Raw genomic sequence first — 6,000 nt, 5'->3', positions numbered from 1 at the left:
GTTGTCGTTTGTCCATTCGTCAGTATTCTTGCAAAATATGTTGTTTCCACTTTCGTCCAATTCAGTTTCGTTGGTGTCTTCTTCATTTTCCTTTCCACGGGTGTATTCAACTCTTGGTTTTTCTCTTCCAAAGGGATCTGATTCATTGCCGTATGTTCTTCACCTTCGTTTGGCTGTCTTGAATGACTAGTAGTTTCAATTACATACTTCAAAATGTTATTTGTTTGCTGTTTAGTATAATCGTTTCGCTACTTCTTCCGTTTTAGTTTTTCAGTCCCACTTAAGTATTTTCGTCCACGATCTCTATCCCTGCTAACCAGGTTTGTAATTTCGACCAATCGCGGGGAGACGCAATCGCGAGGAGAGACGTCAACGAGAGTCGTAAATTCCCGTTACGATTATACTAATCGACACCATGAGTTGATCGATCCCCTGATTTCCGTTAGGATAATAGGGGTGATTAAGTTTATATAACACTGTGATTCACAGAATTATAAAAATATATATTTCCAACACTTAAACTACACTGTTGAGTAGATATAAATCGTCGATAACAACTTGTCGCACGAAGATGAGATAGATATGAATAGTAGAGCAAGGTTCGTACAGTCGAATTTCGTATGTTAGTGGACGTAGCACTCGAGGATACTTAATAGACGTGAGATTTTGATGTTAGACTTCGACGTTGTAGTATGTAGAAGAAGTAAGTTGACTTGACCTAGCGGTGTTGACGAAATAAGTTGACTTGACCCTCCTGATGTAGCAGGAGAAGTCTGCGACTTGACCCTCCTAGAGTCGTAGGAGAAGTGATGAGTAGGAAGCCTCCGACCAACGTGGTTCGTGAGTGACCTTGTGCATGGGAAAACCCAGCCTGTTCTATTAGATAGATGTTCGGTTTTTCCTAATGGGTGCGTACCCGCTTTCTCCGTGTTTTTAATTGCGCCTAATAAACCCAAGGACCTCTCTAAAAACCTGATGTGCGTCGCAAATATTTTTAGCCTTAAGAAATCTTTCAGGACAACGGATTGAATGAAGATACATGTGTACACAATGAAAGAGAAAAGTTATGGTTGGTCCTTAGGTTTATTGAGGGTCGAAATGACGTTACGCAGGCCATCGGCTGCCCGGTCGCGAGAGTTGCAGCGCCGATGTTTTAGGCGACGTAACAAGGTTCTTAAAAAAACATATCTCTGTGTATAAAATTTTGTCTGTTACAAAAATGAATAAAATCGCTTGCCAAAAAACATTTACTGCAAGATAGGATAAACTACATATTTTATTAGTTTGTACATTGTTGTTGAAACATTTCTCTGTTCTTGTTCACTTTATCGAAATTTTAACATTTAAGGAGAGATTTATTTAATAATAACGAATTCAAATTCTCAACTAATTATATGTATTGGATTTCATTTGTGTGATTGTCATACGTTTTTTCTGCGACGCGATTTCAGTTAGGGTTGATTTTAACTTAAAAGAGAGGAAATAATTGAAAAGAAAATACTTACCTGAAATCAAACGTTTTGAAAATGTATATGTCACGGTTTATACTACAATATAACTTTGAAAAATATTCGTCGTCTTAAATTTACCGAAACGTAACGATTGCTACGCGTCGAGAGTGTGACATCAACCACATCTTAATCTACACTAGAGATAAAACATTGATCTCCGAGCTTCGGACTCTTTTGCACACGTCACCACCTTATCATCATAATCTACACCGAACCTATGATACACCTTAATCCACATCAGAGATAAAACATCGTCCTTTGGACTCTTTTGCACATCATCCCCAAATCAAAACTTATATAAGCCGAGACTTCTGCCAGCTCGGGCAGTTCTTGTTCAGCCTTTTTCTGATTCAGTATCATTCTACCTCCGTAAAACCATTGTATTTATAATAAAGTTCGATAAAAGAAAGTTAATAGTTGGGTTACGACTCAACCTTCTTTTCTTTTATAATCTAAGTCTCAAGTTTACGTGACAAGAGATTGACTAACGCTCAGCATCGAAGACCGTAGCAATGCAATAGCCTGATGTGTTTTTGTTTGAAACATACGAATCGCAAGACGACAACTGGCACACAACCACTAGTAAATGTCAGGCATTGCTATACCCAGTCCCTATGCAAGTTCGTAGGAGCTGCGACTCGTCGACAGACTTCTAAAAATTGGGAAGTCTTATCTCAATCTTTTTAAGCAGTTTTTTAAACAAATCCAAGTAATATTTTTTCGCATTCATAATTTGCAGACTTTTAGCAGAAAACTATTGGTGTAGTTTAATTTCTTTAAAAAGTACATTTCTCCGAAAGCGCCTGGATTTTTTTATGTAAAGTAGTTTCCAGGATATGAGGACTTTATGGAGTTACACTGAACTTTGATGATTTTTGCCACTCCTTTAAACTGAATTATTACTACTAAAAAAATGTTTTGTATCTGCCTTGCTTCGGCCCTGGCCGCGAGCATCATATATGTGTCTAAAATTGTGACATTTTGATCAGGTGTTAAATACTTAGTAAAGATGAGTCACCAAAATGAATAATAATTATTCATTATATATAGAATAATTTACTTACATCGTGTCATATACGTCTAAATTTGCGGCACCTTGTTCGATTACTAAAATAATAATTCAACGTTTTCTAGTTTATCATAATAATTATATAATAATTAATTTATTAAATAACTAATTTATAATAATTAAAATTAGTATATTCAGAATTCGTTATTATTAAAATAAATAAATAAAATAATTAATAAAATGTAATAAAGTATCTAAGTTGCTGGCAACATGTAACATATGTCTAAATTATGACATTTGTTCGAATATTAAAGTACCTATAAATGAAAACATTCTTTGAAAAGAGTAATTACTTATTGAATAATTTCCAGTAGTGTAAAGATATATCTAAATTAGCCACATTTATTTAGATGTTAACTACTAGATAAAGCATCAGGAATTAATAATTAATAAATAAATAGCTACTGGTGACAATATTGCGGTGATTGGTTAGAAACTAGTCATGTTGGTATTGCCATATTCAATACTCTCAATATAATTAGTGGCATTCTATTACACCACGTGCTAGCTCCATATCTAGTTGAAACAATATAATATTTACAATTAAACTTTCATACACAATTAAGTGGTTACTTGATTTCTAAGTGGTCATCGCTGGACGCGTGTGAGTGCAATGTCGATGAACAGTGTTTAATTTACTAAACTTTCAATTTATCACAACGGTGCTACCATTCCATTGTGTATAGGTTAAGTTATGAAACATATCAATCTGTATTACTGTTCCACCCATTAAGTAACTACAAATTAGTGTATATAAATACTAAGTAAATAAATAACATAGCAAAGCGGTATTTTAATGAATAATTCAAATTATAAATTAATTAATTAATTAATTAATTAATTAATGGATAAATAAAAAGATAACTAAATAAACAATTACAATAGTTAATTAAATAGATGGACAGAACAGAATAAATAAAAGTAGATAACAAATAATTAATTTCTTCACTTCTTGGTTAAAATAGCTTTTATGTGTTATATCCTGTGTCTACGCTTTATAGAAAGTTATGGAGCCACAAAATACTTGGAAGTGATTCCATATATCATTGTCTGCTGTAACTAATGTAATCATATTCTTGGTGCTTAAACTTTCACCAGCATGGTTTTCACAGACTATATGTTGGGAGGCCCATCTTGAACATTTAAACAATACCTGTTCAGCATCATCGAGCTCTTCAATGCAATCCCAGCATTGGTTATTGCTTTCTTTATTTATCCTGAGTCAATATGTGTTAAAGATACCATGTATGGTAAGTATTTGCATTGTATAATGGTCAATAAGTTTTTTATTCTTTATAAAGACCACGTTGTTTATCAATTTTCTTGTCCAATTTCTTTTATATGCCGTGTTTAATATGTGCCTTTTTTCACCTCATATATCTTTTCTCGCAGCTGTGCTTTAATGTGTATTGGCATGTTGCCTGTCAACCCGCATAGAGCTGCATAGGAGATAGTTCTATAAGCTGTTGACATCCTCATTATGGCCGATCTTTGTACCTTTTTCAATTTTTTTTTTATTTTTAGTCATTTTCAGAGCCTCAGCCCATACAGGAGAGGCATATAGTACCATCGATTGCCAGAACAATCTTCTAACTAGGTTAGTAGGACCATTTATGTTGGGAAGTAGTACTATTAACATTCTGACTAAATGCATCAGCTCTATAGCATAATGTTTCCAGATGCGCAGTGTAATTTCTGATGTTGTCAATTGTTAATCCCAAGTATATAATAGTGTTATTTGTAGTAATTAGCGTATTTATAATATTTACATTTATTATCTTAGGTATTAGCATATCAGTCAATAGAATAATCTCTGTTTTTTCTTTTGTAATTTGCAATCCCAGCGTTATTACACCAAGTCATAATTGTGTTTATGTTTATATTTAGTTTATTTTCTATACTTTCTTCTTTATTGATACTCATTAGAATTGCCAAATAATCTGCAAAGGCTACAGTTTGTAAATTTTATTATATTATCAAATTTATTGAGAAGTCCATTGTGCACTAAATTCCATAATAATAGCGTAGATATTATTTTTGAATTCTCCATTAATGCTTTTAATTATAATCTCTCTCTGTCCTTCAGGTAATCATATAATATCAATAAGTTTCCTGGAAGTTTTCTTTGCCTGGCATCCTTAATTATTGTATACCATCTAAGGGTGTTGAAAATATTTTTAATGTCGACAGCCATCTGGATGTATACTAAATTTTTCTTTTTGCAGAAATCTGCAAATTTTTTAACCTATATGATGGGACCAACCATGCTCCTGCCTCTGCAGAAACCATACTGGCTTTTGTGATATGGCTCCTGCCCCAGATATTTCTCAGTGGAGGATTTAGAAGTATTCTCCCATATCTTGCTCATCACAGGTAGTATACTTATGAGCCAATAGGAAGTAGGAAGGAGGGGAATATTTCCTGGTTTTGCAATACTACTCTGGCAATTTTCCATTTTTTAAGTATTTTATTTATTTTGCATATAGTATTAATCATGCTTAGTATGTTGTGAGCTTTATGCTTAAATAATAATTCAAATATTGTTCCAGAGACCCCATCCATGCCAGCTGCCTGTTTAGAATTTAATCATCCAATGGCATTCGCTAACTCCTCCATTTGGACGGTGATACATACATCGTCGTCTGTTACTTCCTCGTAACTACCATCCCGTCTCTCTTTTTCGGCAGTTATGTTTGTTTTTGTGGTGAAAAGTGTATCTATAATGCTATTAATTTTATTTGAGTTTATGTTATCTACTGGTTTCTTGCTTTTTTAGTTTATTTATAACGCTTTTATAGGGTTTACCCTATGGATCCCATTCTAAGATTGCAACGAATTTCTTCCACGTTTTTTCTTTGTATTTTCAGTTCCTTTTTATTCTGCTTATATATCTTGGTAAGATCCTCTGCATTGTTGGCTATTTAATACAGCCCTTCTACTTTTATTTTCCATTTTTCAAAGTGGGGCTATATCCTCATTCCACCAATAGTTCTCGTTCTTCTTACCCTTGGTAGAAAGACTTTTTTTAATTCGGCTTCACGCATTTTTTCCAAAATATTTTGGAGAAATTCCCCATGGCTCATCCTGTAAGTTGTAAAATTTATTATTATATTATTTTTTATTGCGTCAAATTTATTAATAAACCTGTCTGGATCGAAGTCCTTCGTCGAAAATTTATAATGACATCTATTTCTGTTAAATTTAAATTAAAAATTTGTGGGACCTTTGTTCTTTTATAAAGCCTAGCTAGGTTATTATTTACGCTCACTATGTCAAGATATTACTATTGCCCCTAACAAAGGTATATTTTTTGTTGACTTTTATGGTTGTAATTCCATTTTTTACCAAAGCTTCCATTAAGGTTCTACAATTTTTGTCGGTTTTATCTCCGCTCCATGCTGCCGATTTTGCATTATAAGT

General features: G+C 33.4%; 1 long non-coding RNA gene across 1 annotated transcript; it reads left to right on the top strand.

The window, feature by feature from the left end:
- Nucleotides 1–3,079: 3,079 nt before the first annotated feature.
- LOC138187572 (uncharacterized) lies at nt 3,080–4,916 on the top strand. The gene is made up of 3 exons (XR_011175207.1): nt 3,080–3,830; nt 4,105–4,177; nt 4,806–4,916. It is a non-coding gene; the product is annotated as an uncharacterized LOC138187572 (long non-coding RNA).
- The last annotated feature ends 1,084 nt before the right edge of the window (nt 4,917–6,000 follow it).

This window comes from Bombus flavifrons, chromosome 15, assembly GCF_040668555.2.
Source record: "Bombus flavifrons isolate JBK064 chromosome 15, iyBomFlav1_principal, whole genome shotgun sequence".
NCBI classification, from domain to species: Eukaryota; Metazoa; Arthropoda; class Insecta; order Hymenoptera; family Apidae; genus Bombus; species Bombus flavifrons.
This window is presented reverse-complemented; position numbering and strand designations above follow the sequence as displayed.